We start from the raw sequence: 14,198 nt of genomic DNA on the forward strand, positions 1-14,198 counted from the left end.
CCCATGAGGGTGGAGGGCGCGCCTATGGGGGTAGGCGCGCCCCCTGCCTCGTGCTCTCCTGGTTGCTTTCTTGACGTAGGGTTCAAGTCCTCTGGATCACGTTTGTTCCAAAAATCACGTTCCCGAAGGTTTCATTCCGTTTGGACTCCGTTTGATATTTTTTTTCTGCGAAACACTGAAATAGGCAAAAAAAACAGCAATCTGGGCTGGGCCTCCGGTTAATAGGTTAGTCCCAAAAATAATATAAAAGTGTATAACAAAGCCCATTAATCATCCAAAACAGAATATAATATAGCATGAAGCAATCAAAAATTAAAGATACGTTGGAGACTTATCAGGGGGGCACCCCATAGAAACAGAAGTTCATTTCTTAGCCGTGTGCGGTGCCCCCCTCCATAGATTTCCGGCTCGGCCATATCGTTGTAGTGCTTAGGAGAAGCCCTGTGCCGGTAACTTCATCATAACCGTCACCACGCCGTCGTGCTGACTGAACTCTCCCTCGGCCTCAGCTGGATCTAGAGTTCGAGGGATGTCACCGAGCTGAACGTGTGCAGATCGCGGAGGTGCCGTGCGTTCGGTACTTGATCGGTTGGATCGCGAAGACGTTCGACTACATCAACCACGTTACTTAACGCTTCCGCTTTTGGTCTACCAGGGTACATGGACACACTCTCCCGCTCGTTGCTATGCATCACGTAGATGGATCTTGCGTGTTCGTAGGAATTTTTTTGAAATTACTGTGTTCCCCAACAGTGGCATCCGAGCCAGGTCTATGGGTAGATGTTATATGCACGAGTAGAACATAAAGATTTGTGGGCGATAATAGTCATACTGCTTACCAGCATGTCATACTTTGATTCGGCTGTATTGTTGGATTAAGCGGCCCAGACCGACATTACATGACCACGTTCATGAGACTGGTTCTACTACCGTGCTTCGCACACAGGTGGCTAGTGGGTGTCTGTTTCTCCAACTTTAGTTGAATCGAGTGTGACTACGCCCGGTCCTTGTTGAAGGTTAAAACAGCACACTTGACAAAAAATTGTTGTGGTTTTGATGCGTAGGTAAGAACGGTTCTTGCTTAGCCCGTAGCAGCCACGTAAAATTTGCAACAACAAGTAGAGGACGTATAACTTGTTTTTGCAGGGCATGTTGTAATGTGATATGGTCAAGACGTGATGATGTATAAATTGTTGTATGAGATGATCATGTTTTGTAAAAGTTATCGGCAATTGGCAGGAGCCTTATGGTTGTTGCTTTATTGTATGAAATGCAATCGCCATGTAATTGCTTTACTTTATCACTAAACGGTAGCAATAGTCGTAGAAGCAATAATTGGCGAGATGACAACGATGCTTCGATGGAGATCAAGGTGTCAAGCCGGTGACGATCGTCACTACAAGAAATATGTCAACTTGTGACCCTCACTGTTGGCCGCTGAAAGGTCATAGTTTTTCATTTGCGACCTTTTTTGACCAAAAACAGAAGGTCAAAAGCTGGCGGTCGTAAACTGAAATTAACGACCTTCTGTAAAAGGTCGTTGGTTCTTCGACCAAAATTTTGGTCACTAGCAACCTCCCCAGGCCGCGTAGGCATCCAACGTGGCAAGCTGATGTGGCACAAGAATCAGCCCGGTCCAATTCGGTTTTCTACATGGGCCTAGCCCATTAATTCAGCCTTTATATATATTTTTTCTGTCAATTTTTGGTCATGGGCCTAGCCCAACATTGCAGCCTTTTTTATTATTGGGCCTTGGCCTTTTCACCTAAATAATTTTAATTTCCTTTTTTTATTAAATGGGTCCACCAGTCAGATGGGTCCCAGTTGTCAGGTTTGGGTCTGGTAAGTGAGTCCCATCTATCAGGCTCATATTCTTCATATTTCAACTAGTATTTAACTTGGCAGACAAAAGCACACATGATACTTCAAATAAGAGCAACCAGATCACGTTGCCAATACATATGACCATGTGTAATACAGTACTTTACAAGATCTACATGTGTAACGAGCTCTACAAGTGTGATACAATACTGCTTTACAAGAAAATGACGACATGCCGGACTCGCTGGACAGCCATAGTCAAGGCTGGGAACAAACAAAACGGCAACATGGCTTCCTCTGTCACCCTGTTACATGAATGAGAGCAGAATTAGAAAAACTGAGGTATTATGAACAGACCATTCAAGAAAATGACATTTATTTAGAATGATAACACAAATTGAGCTAGCTAGTACCATGCTTTTTGTTCTCCAACTAGTTAAGATGAGATACCCACTCATACAAGAAAATAGATACACAGTGGAAGAGATACCAAAACAGATACACAAGTTGAGATGTAGCAGGCAGATTCATCAAGTATATATCATGATGTGTATTCATCATATAGCTGTTGAGATCCACCAATGCTCAATGCCAAAAATGTAAGATAATGGTTATGGTAAAATAGTAAACTTGCAACCAGATTTAAAACAAACAGAACATCAAAGTGATGCCATGACCAAATGCTAACCAGAATGCTTTTAATAAAATGGATTGCTTCTAGCTGTTGTAGTAACGACATGTAGGTTCCATCAGGCCATGACCAAGTACTCCAAACCATTGCATGCTTTGCAAAAGAAAATACTAGATGAATGTCACTAACAGGAGCACTAGGTGATTAATGGAACAAGACATGGCAGTGTATGTCTGAAGACAGGTGCTGCTTGCCGATGTTCTTCGCATAACTATAGGCTGACCGTCAAGTTAGCATTACAGAAAGCGAAAAGGAAAGTGGAAAAGACATGGCAGCCTATAGCTATGCTGAGAACATAGACAAGCAGCACCTGTCTTCAGATATTGTTGGCTTGCAGCCGCAGGTATCCTTGCTTCAAGTCAGGTCCAGGAACTCTTTGTGTGCACATCAAGGCAGAATAGCAGCCTCGGTCGTCCAGCCGCACTTCGCTGCAGGAAAACAAACAAATGGATGAACCATCTTGCTAGAAACATAGTAAAAAAAACTGCTAAATGGACACTGGCAGCAAAATATATTAGAATGTTAAATTTAACATGCTAGAAAATTAAAGGAGAGTGCCCCACACACACAGTGTAAGTAAGACTAGCATATAGTAGTTTGTCTTCTACAGAATGCTTCTAATATAAGTAAGCATGAGAGTGTACGTGTTGGAGCTTTGTCATGCATGCAAATATTTTATGAGGAGAACTAGATACATGTATGTGATCGTTAGAATGCATACGTGTGTAGTCATTCTTCCAAGCTAAGTAAGGAGGCATGCAAATAGAGGTTATGGTGGTAGCTTTCTATTGGCTGGACTTCACTAGTCTGCATGTTGGATTTATGAGTAGCTTGGTACAAGAAATAATACGTGGAGTACAATGTAGCCAGATATTAGAACAAGGTAGAAAAAGAAATGGGAAGTCTACTAGAAATGCATCCTGGTACCCGAATAAGCATGCTCATGAAAGCAACTGGTAGAAATCAGCAAGTGCCAGGCAGAAGGGACCTATTGAAAAAGTTGACCATGAGTGGAACAGAACCCCTGGGTTGAGCATATTCCTGGTGGTAAGCAGGGCAGTGAGGTGGAGCATCCAAAGCTGTGTGCGATCATGGGTGAAGTTGACAACCAGTTTCGCGGGAAATTAAACTAGAGCGTGCAAAATACATTGTGATTGTTCTTACTGGTGGCAAATAGTAACAAACAGAAGTACTAAAATTGATCTGTTGATTGTGAGTATTATGAAACCAACACTTCCTTTTTTGTTTAAGGGGACAACTGATGCATTGTTTAAGGAACACATTTGCACATTCATGAAACAGAATCACAATAAAACAAACAACCAATACCACCAGATATGCAAGTTACTAGTTTCCACTTCAGCTATATGAAGATTAGATCAGCAAGTTTAGTCATGTTAGTTACCCATCACCCAAGTTGCTTCACCTTCTATAGATAAATGGCAGGATCTAGAGATAAGCTGCATCAGGATGTTGGATATCACATACCATAGGTAGAAACAGCTAGCTTGAACAACGAGAAGCTGGCATCCACCACGCCTTTTGCAGAACTAGTGATATACTTGTGAAGCGTAGGACCGGCACCGACCGTGCTTCCATGGCAGGCCAAAAGGAAACCCTACAGGATGTTGAAATACGCAGCAATGTTCTCCTTGAGCGTTTCCACACCAGGCAAGTCTCCGCTCCAGACCATCCCAGCTACATCGAAAACAGGCAAAAAACAATAAGTGAACACGGCCAGAGATAAATCACCACCAAAAAAGCAGTATCACACAACCATAAGGACTGCATGAATTGCAGCAGTGAGCACTAGACAGAAACAAAATACAGATAACTTACCTCGGCTGCATACAGCGGCCAAAGCATATGTACTGCAGCTAATTGGCTTCTTGAGCAAGTACAAAATACTAAATTCAGATAAAACACCTAAATTTTCCCTAATTTGTGATCCTATCGGGCATGCCAAGCAACTGAAACGAATCAACGGTCACCCAGAGAGACCCTAACAGCTCTGAATGCACGCGAATGACTGTCAGCCCAGCGCACAAAATTAGTCTAGGGAATTTAGTCCGGTTTCAGACTCACCGACGGTGGCCTACCTGGACACCACATCGCCGAGCGCGACGACCTCCGACCACTCCGTCCGCTCCAGTCCACTGGGAGCCGCCTCCGACATCATCTGCGAGAGCAGGAGAGCAAGTCAAACGAGGGAGCTCCGAGCAGGATTAGGGCCGCGCGGTGAACCGGGGATTCACCGGGTGCCTACCTGGAGGGTGTCGGTGATGGTCGTCGTCCCGCGCGGATGCTCGTCCGGGGCCCAGCCGAGGCCAGCGGGTGCGCTGATGGGAGAGAGCCCGCGGCCGCCGGTGCTGAGCAGCGCCATGGATCCGAGGGGAGAGGATGCAGTTTTGCTTTCTTGGAGGAGGAAGGGTGCCGGGTGGGCGAGAGGAGTAGGGCGTGGGGGATGCCATGGACGGCGGCGTGCTCCGCCGGAGGGAGGTGGCGGCCGCGATCTGGAAGGGAGGAGGTGGCGTGGTAGTCAGCGGCGGCTGCGTCGTCGCAGAAGCTGCAGAGGAGCACGGTGCGCGGCGGTGGGACGCGGGAGCTTCGAGAGGAGGGAGGGAGAGGGGTGGGGGAGCTCGATCTGAGGGAGGGAGACGGCGGTGGGAGGGATCGAGGGGAGCGCCGTCGATGGCGGCGGCGAGGAGATGGGTGGAGGAGGGGTGCGATGGGAGGAGGCGATCGATGGGATCTGGGTAGGGTTTGGGTAGGTGGATGCGGGTGGGGTTTTCTTTTCCATTTTCTTTTTTTCTGTACATAAATGGATGGATGGATGTGGTGTGGAGAGATGGATGGATGGATGGGCCCCATGTCATCGATCAGTGTGACAACGAATTCCACCAATGGGAATAGAGCACATATAATTGTGTTTTTTCTTTTGTTTTTCTTCTACTGTTTCACATGAAAAAAATCAAATATTGATCTCATATTTTGCACAAGAGTGCATCTTCAAATGCCAAACAATGTTGTCTAAGAAAGTTTTCATTTTCTTTAGACGAAAACTCAATTTTCCATTTTTCGAGTGCCCAAAGTGGGTTTAATTGTGAAGGGCCTACCAAATATTTGTTGCAAAATTGGACAAAATCATTTTTCTAAAATACTAGGACATATTTATGCACAATTGACCAAATGGTTGGGTGTAAAAAGTTTTGATCCACCTCTCGTGAAAAAGACAAATTTTCGCCGATTCAGTTGGAAGCGGGTCAAATTTGAACTGTAGCTGCCTTGTAGTTTGGTATTTTTTCCAAAAATCATTTCTAGGTACATAAGTATCTATTTAATCAGAGAAACACCAAAAAAATTCCAAGATTCAACCACTAGCTAGGAACGGTCATTCCCGCCGTTTTGACCGCATTTTGAAACGGGCATAAAAAATTAAAAAAAAAATTGGGAAACCTTCGCATTGTGTCATTATATATGGCCAAGTTCCCAGAAAAAATAACAAACTTGGAATATGGCAATTATTTAAAAAAAGTGTTCTCATAAACGAGCTATCACGTGTGGAGATCAATGGCTTTCAAGCCAAATGATCAATCTTATGGCCACATTCATGGCATAGTTTGTTCAAATGACCTGATATTGTGCACAAGGGTGCATATTTGAATGGCAAACAATGTTGCCTAAGGAAGTTTTCATTTTCTTTGGACGAAAAAACCATTTTCCATTTTTGGAGTGCCCAAAAGGAGGTTTTTTTGTGAAGGACCTCCCAAATAATTGTTGCAAAATTGGACCAAATCAATTTTCTAAAATACTAGGACATATTTAATGCACAATTGACAAAATAGTTGTGTGTAAAAAGTTTTGATCCGCCTCTCGTGAAAAAGACAAATTTCCGCCGATTCAGCTGGAAGCGGTTCAAATTTGAACTGTAGCTGCCTTGTAGTTTGGTATTTATTTTTTCCAAAAATCATTTATAGGTACATAAGTATCTATTTAATTAGATAAATACCAAAAAAATTCCAAGATTCAACCACTAGCTAGGAACGGTCATTCCCGTCGTTTTGACCGCATTTTGAAACAGGCATAAAAAATTCCAAAAAATCAAAAAATTGGGAAACCTTCGCATTGTGTCATTATATGTGGCCAAGTTCCCAGGAAAAATAACAAACTTGTAATACGGCAATTATTTTAAAAAAGTGTTTTGATAAACGAGCTATCACGTGTGGAGATCAATGGCTTTCAAGCCAAATGATCAATCTTATGGCCACATTCATGGCATAGTTTGTTCAAATGATCTCATATTGTGCACAAGGGTGCATATTGGAATGGCAAACAATGTTGCCTAAGGAAGTTTTCATTTTCTTTGGACGAAAAAACCATTTTCCATTTTTCGAGTGCCCAAAAGGAGGTTTTTTGTGAAGGACCTCCCAAATAATTGTTGCAAAATTGGACCAAATCAATTTTATAAAATACTAGGACATATTTAATGCACAATTGATAAAATGGTTGTGTGTAAAAAGTTTTGATCCACCTCTCGTGAAAAAGACAAATTTCCGCTGATTCAGATGGACGCGGGTCAAATTTGAACTGTAGCTGCTTTGTAGTTTGGTATTTATTTTTTCCAAAAATCATTTCTAGGTACATAAGTATCTATTTAATCAGAGAAACACCAAAAAAATTCCAAGATTCAACCACTGGCTAGGAACGGTCATTCCCGCCGTTTTGACCGCATTTTGAAACGGGCATTAAAAATTCAAAAAAAATCACAAAATTGGGAAACCTTCGCATTGTGTCATTATATGTGGCCAAGTTCCCAGGAAAAATAACAAACTTGTAATACGTAATTATTTTTAAAAAGTGTTTTGAGAAACGAGCTATCACGTGTGGAGATCAATGGCTTTCAAGCCAAATGATCAATCTTATGGCTACATTCATGGCATAGTTTGTTCAAATGATCTCATATTATGCACAAGGGTGCATATTGGAATGGCAAACAATGTTGCCTAAGAAAGTTTTCATTTTCTTTGGACGAAAAAACCATTTTCCATTTTTCGAGTGCCCAAAGGAAGGTTTTTTTGTGAAGGACCTCCCAAATAATTGTTGCAAAATTGGACCAAATCAATTTTATAAAATACTAGGATATATTTCATGCACAATTGACAAAATGGTTGGGTGTAAAAAGTTTTGATCCACCTCTCGTGAAAAAGACAAATTTCCGTCGATTCAGTTGGAAGCGGGTCAAATTTGAACTGCAGCTGCCTCATAGTTTGCTATTTATTTGTTCCAAAAATCATATCTAGCTACATAAGTACCTATTTAATCATAAATACATGGTTTGGTGGCGATACGTCGAGGTTTGGGCGGTGGCCGAGGGCCCCAACTCTAGAGCGCGTAAACTCGCATGCCCGCCGCGTGGTCACCGCGTGACCGTGGCGTTGCCATGTGTTCTGGGCGGCCTAGGCATGTCTAGTGGGTTGGGCACTCCCCAGGTAGGTGCTAGGAAGGAAATTACAACATAAGATTCTCACGAGGAGACCGATCGATGCTCACACATGAATTAGCAGCCAAGTGTTTGATTAGCGGTACGGGAAATGTACTTTGCTAATGGGCGTGAGTTTTGGCTGAGGATGATCAGTTACTAAGAAGACCGTCTTCACAAATTTTCAGCTCAAAAGGAGGAGCCTAGGTGGTACTTGCTTTGCAAAGTACCACACTGGACATAAATACGAATGTTGAAGCTGTGCTCAAAATAATGAATGGATTGAGGTGGCATTTGGTGGAGGATGGTTATTTGGGCATAGGAAAGCACCGTAGAAAATGGATACTATTTGGACATGCCAAAGTGGTACTTCCTTCACAAAGTGTTGTTCTGAACAAAATAGGAAAATGAATATTGTTGAATTATTTTTGAACTAGGCAAGGAAGGTTTTTTACATATTTGATGAAGATATGACCCAAAGAATTTATGATATTTTTTTGGGAATTTTGGGATTGACAGAAATATAGGTTGCTTCACAACCTGGGGCAAAAATTGCCACATGGACATGACACATAGGCAAAACTGATGAGGTGGCGCCTAGTCATAGCAAACCACCACAATTTACAAGGTTATGACCATCTATATTGGTCGTGATCAGCTAGAAATAAGGGAGCGGACCAGTGCTATCTGCTTTATGACCATTTCGTGTAAGGAAATTACGACCTTTCTGACCAAAATGGTCGTTATAGTTTAGGGTTTGGAGCCCCCCGAACAGCTTTTGACCAATTGGTCTCAAATGGTCATAGATCTATGACCAATTCTTCCAGGGTCACTGACAGAAGGTCACTGGTTGACATATTTCTTGTAGTGCGTGATCATGACGGTGCTTTGGAGATGGAGATCAAAGGCACAAGATGATGATGGCCATATAATATCACTTATATTGATTGCATGTGATGTTTATCCTTTATGCATCTTATTTTCCTTAGTTCGGCGGTAGCATTATAAGATGATATATCACTAAATTTCAAGGTATAAGTGTTCTCCCTGAGTATGCACCGTTGCGACAGTTCGTCATGCCGAGACACCACGTGATGATCGGGTGTGATAAGCTCTACGTTCACATACAACGGGTACAAGCCAGTTTTACACACGCAGAATACTCGGGTTAAACTTAATGACCCTAGCATATGCAGATATGGCCTCGGAACACTGAGACCAAAAGGCCGAGCGTGAATCATATAGTAGATATGATCAACATAGTGATGTTCACCATTGAAAACTACTCCATCTCACGTGATGATCGGACATGGTTTAGTTGATTTGGATCACGTGATCACTTAGATGATTAGAGGGATGTCTATCTAAGTGTGAGTTCTTTAGTAATATGATTAATTGAACTTTAATTTATCATGAACTTAGTACCTGATAGTATTTTGCATGTCTATGTTGTTGTAGTTCAATGGCCAGTGGTACTATTCCTTTGAATTTTAATGCGTTCCTAGCGAAAGCTAAGTTGAAAGATGATGGTAGCAACTACATGGATTGGGTCCGTAACTTGAGGATTATCCTCATTGCTGCACAGAAGAATTACGTCCTGGAAGCACCGCTAGGTGCAAGACCTGCTGCAGGAGCAACGCCGGACGTTGTGAACGCCTGGCAGAGCAAAGCTGATGACTACTCGATAGTTCAGTGTGCTATGCTTTACGGCTTAGAACCGGGACTTCAACAACGTTTTGAACGTCATGGAGCATATGAGATGTTCTAGGAGTTGAAGTTAATATTTCAAGCAAATGACCGGATTGAGAGATATGAAGTCTCCAATAAGTTCTACAGCTGCAAAATGGAGGAGAATAGTTCTGTCAGTGAACATATACTCAAAATGTCTGGGTATCATAATCACTTGACTCAACTGGGAGTTAATCTTCCGGTTGATAGTGTCATTGACAGAGTTCTTCAATCACTATCACCAAGCTACAAAAGCTTTGTGATGAACTATAATATGCAAGGGATGGATAAGACAATTCCCAAGCTCTTCGCAATGCTAAAGGCTGCGGAGGTAGAAATCAAGAAGGAGCATCAAGTGTTGATGGTCAATAAGACCACTAGTTTCAAGAAAAAAGGTAAAGGGAAGAAGGGGAACTTCAAGAAGAACGGCAAGCAAGTTGCTGCTCAAGTGAAGAAGCCCAAGTCAGGACCTAAGCCTGAGACTGAGTGCTTCTACTGCAAAGTGTCTGGTCACTGGAAGCGGAACTGCCCCAAGTATTTGGCGGATAAGAAGGATGGCAAAGTGAAAGGTATATTTGATATACATGTTATTGATGTGTACCTTACTAATGCTCGCAGTAGTGCCTGGGTATTTGATACTGGTTCTGTTGCTCATATTTGCAACTCGAAACACGGACTACGGATTAAGCGAAGATTGGCTAAGGACGAGGTGACGATGCGCGTGGGAAATGGTTCCAAAGTCGATGTGATCGCCGTCGGCATGCTACCTCTACATCTACCTTCGGGATTATGTTTAGACATGAATAATTGTTATTTGGTGCCAGCGTTAAGCATGAACATTATATCTGGATCTTGTTTGATACAAGACGGTTATTCATTTAAATCAGAGAATAATGGTTGTTCTATTTATGTGAGTAATATCTTTTATGGTCATACACCCTTGATGAGTGGTCTATTTTTGTTGAATCTCGATAGTAGTGATACACATATTCATAGTATTGAAGCCAAAAGATATAAGTTTAATAATGATAGTGCAACTTATTTGTGGCACTGCCGTTTGGGTCATATTGGTGTAAAGCGCATGAAGAAACTCCATGCTGATGGGATTTTGGAAACACTTGATTATGAATCACTTGATGCTTGCGAACCATGCCTCATGGGCAAGAGATGACTAAGACTCTGTTCTCCGGAACAATGGAGCGAGCAACAGACTTGTTGGAAATAATACATACTGATGTATGTGGTCCGATGAGTGTTGAGGCTCACGGCGGGTATCGTTATTTTCTTACCTTCACAGATGATTTAAGCAGATATGGGTATATCTACTTGATGAAACATAAGGCTAAAACATTTGAAAAGTTCAAAGAATTTCAGAGTGAAGTGGAAAATCATCGTAACAAGAAAATAAAGTTTCTATGATCTGATCGTGGAGGAGAATATTTGAGTTACGAGTTTGGTCTTCATTTGAAACAATATGGAATAGTTTTGCAGCTCATGCCACCCGGAACACCACAGCGTAATGGTGTAGTCGTAACCGCACTTTATTAGATATGGTGCGATCTATGATGTCTCTTACTGATTTACCGTTATCGTTTTGGGGTTATGCTTTAGAGACGGCTGCATTCACGTTAAATAGGGCACCATCTAAATCCGTTGAGACGACACCATATGAACTTGGTTTGGCAAGAAACCCAAGTTGTCATTTCTTAAAGTTTGGGGTTGCGATGCTTATGTGAAAAAGCTTCAACCTGATAAGCTCGAACCCAAATCGGAGAAATGTGTCTTCATAGGATACCCAAAGGAGACTGTTGGGTATACCTTCTATCACAGATCCGAAGGCAAAATATTCGTTGCTAAGAATGGATCCTTTCTAGAGAACGAGTTTCTCTCAAAAGAAGTGAGTGGGAGGAAAGTAGAACTTGATGAGGTAACTATACTCCCTTATTGGAAAGTAGTTCATCACAGATATCAGTTCTTGTTATTCCTACACCAATTAGTGAGGAAGCTAATGATAATGATCATGAAGCTTCTGATCAAGTTACTACCGAACCTCGTAGGTCAACCAGAGTAAGATCCGCACCAGAGTGGTTCGGTAATCCTGTTCTGGAAGTCATGTTACTTGACCATGACGAGCCTACGAACTATGAGGAAGCGATGATAAGTCCAGATTCCGTGAAATGGCTTGAGGCCATGAAATCTGAGATGGGATCCATGTATGAGAACAAAGTGTGGACTTTGGTTGACTTACCCGATGATCGGCAAGCCATAGATAATAAATGGATCTTCAAGAAGAAGACTGACGCTGACGGTAATATTACTGTCTACAAAGCTCGACTTGTTGCGAAAGGTTTTCGACAAGTTCAAGGAGTTGACTATGATGAGACCTTCTCACCCGTAGTGATGCTTAAGTCTGTCTGAATCATGTTAGCAATTGCCGCATTTTATGATTATGAAATTTGGCAAATGGATGTTAAAACTGCATTCCTGAATGGATTTCTAGAAGAAGAGTTGTATATGATGCAACCCGAAGGTTTTATCAATCCAAAGGATGCTAACAAAGTGTGCAAGCTCCGGCGATCCATTTATGGACTGGTGCAAGCATCTCGAAGATGGAATAAACGTTTTGATAGTGTGATCAAAGCATATGGTTTTATACAGACATTTGGAGAAGCCTGTATTTACAAGAAAGTGAGTGGGAGCTTTGTAGCATTTCTAATATTATATGTGGATGACATATTGTTGATTGGAAATGATATAGAATTTCTGGGTAGCATAAAAGGATACTTGAATAAAAGTTTTTCTATGAAAGACCTCAGTGAAGCTGCTTATATTTTGGGTATCAAGATCTATAGAGATAGATCAAGACGATTAATTGGACTTTCACAAAGCACATACCTTGATAAAGTTTTGAAGAAGTTCAAAATGGGTCAAGCAAAGAAAGGGTTCTTGCCTGTGTTACAAGGTGTGAAGTTGAGTCGGACTCAATTCCCTATCACTGCAGAAGATAGAGAGAAAATGAAAGTCATTCCCTATGCCTCAGCCATAGGTTCTATCATGTATGCAATGCTGTGTACCAGACCTGATGTGTGCCTTGCTATAAGTTTAGTAGGGAGGTACCAAAGTAATCCAGGAGTGCATCACTGGACAGCGGTCAAGAACACCGGAGGAACACCTTGTGTGCTATCAAACGTCACAACGTAACTGGGTGATTATAAAGGTGCTCTACAGGTGTCTCCAAAGGTATTTGTTGGGTTGGCATATATGAAGATTAGGATTTGTCACTCCGAGTATCGGAGAGGTATCTCTAGGCCCTCTCGGTAATGCACATCACTATAAGCCTTGGAAGCAATGTGACTAATGAGTTAGTTATGGGATGATGCATTACGGAACGAGTAAAGAGACTTGCCGGTAACGAGATTGAACTAGGTATGAGGATACCGACGATCGACTCTCGGGCAAGTAACATACCGATGGCAAAGGGAACAACGTATGTTGTTGTGTGGTTTGACCGATAAAAATATTCGTAGAATATGTAGGAGCCAATATGAGCATCCAGGTTCCGCTATTGGTTATTGACCGGAGAGGTGTCTCGGTCATGTCTACATAGTTCTCGAACCCGTAGGGTCCGCACGCTTAACGTTCGATGACGATATGTATTGTGAGTTATGTGGTTTGATGTACCGAAGGTTGTTCGGAGTCCCGGATGTGATCACGGACATGACGAGGAGTCTCGAAATGGTCGAGACATAAAGATTGATGTATTGGAAGGTTATGTTTGGACACCGAAAAGGTTTCGGATAGGTTCGGGCATTTTCCGGAGTACCGGAGGGTTACCGGAACCCCCCGTGAGGATAATGGGCCTTCATGGGCTTTAGTGGAAGAGAGGAGGAGGCGGCCAGGTGGAGGCGCGCGCCCCCCAAGCCCAATCCGAATTGGGGGGGGGGGGGGGCTTTCCTTCTCTCCCTCTTCCTCTTTCTTTCCCCTCCTAGTTGGACTAGGAAAGGGGGGAACCTACTCCTAGTAGAAGTTGGATTCCCCCCCTTGGGGCGCGCCCCATGAGGCCGGCTGACCCCCTCCTCCCCTCCTTTATATACGGGGGAGGGGGCACCCCATAGACACACAAGTTGATTTCTTAGCCGTGTGCGGTGCCCCCCTTCACAGATTTCCACCTCGGTCATATCGTTGTAGTGCTTAGGAGAAGCCCTGCACCGGTAACTTCATCATCACCGTCACCAGGCCGTCGTGCTGAAGGAACTCTCCCTCGGCCTTAGCTGGATCTAGAGTTCGAGGGACGTCACCGAGCTGAACGTGTGCAGATTGCGGAGGTGCCGTGCATTCGGTACTTGATCGGTTGGATCGCAAAGACGTTCGACTACATCAACCGCGTTACTTAACGCTTCCGCTTTCGGTCTACGAGGGTACGTGGACACACTCTCCCGCTCGTTGCTATGCATCACCTAGATGGATCTTGCATGTTCG

At 43.0% G+C, this 14,198-nt stretch overlaps 1 long non-coding RNA gene across 1 annotated transcript; it reads right to left on the reverse strand.

The window, feature by feature from the left end:
- Positions 1-1,932: 1,932 nt before the first annotated feature.
- LOC109743736 (uncharacterized) lies at positions 1,933-5,272 on the reverse strand. Its single transcript, XR_002228156.4, has 5 exons — positions 4,779-5,272; positions 4,598-4,691; positions 4,001-4,210; positions 2,823-2,940; positions 1,933-2,126 (listed from the first exon to the last, which is right to left on the reverse strand). It is a non-coding gene; the product is annotated as an uncharacterized lncRNA (long non-coding RNA).
- Between the last annotated feature and the right edge of the window lie 8,926 nt (positions 5,273-14,198).

The sequence above is a fragment of the Aegilops tauschii genome, chromosome 5, assembly GCF_002575655.3.
Source record: "Aegilops tauschii subsp. strangulata cultivar AL8/78 chromosome 5, Aet v6.0, whole genome shotgun sequence".
Lineage (NCBI taxonomy): Eukaryota > Viridiplantae > Streptophyta > Magnoliopsida > Poales > Poaceae > Aegilops > Aegilops tauschii.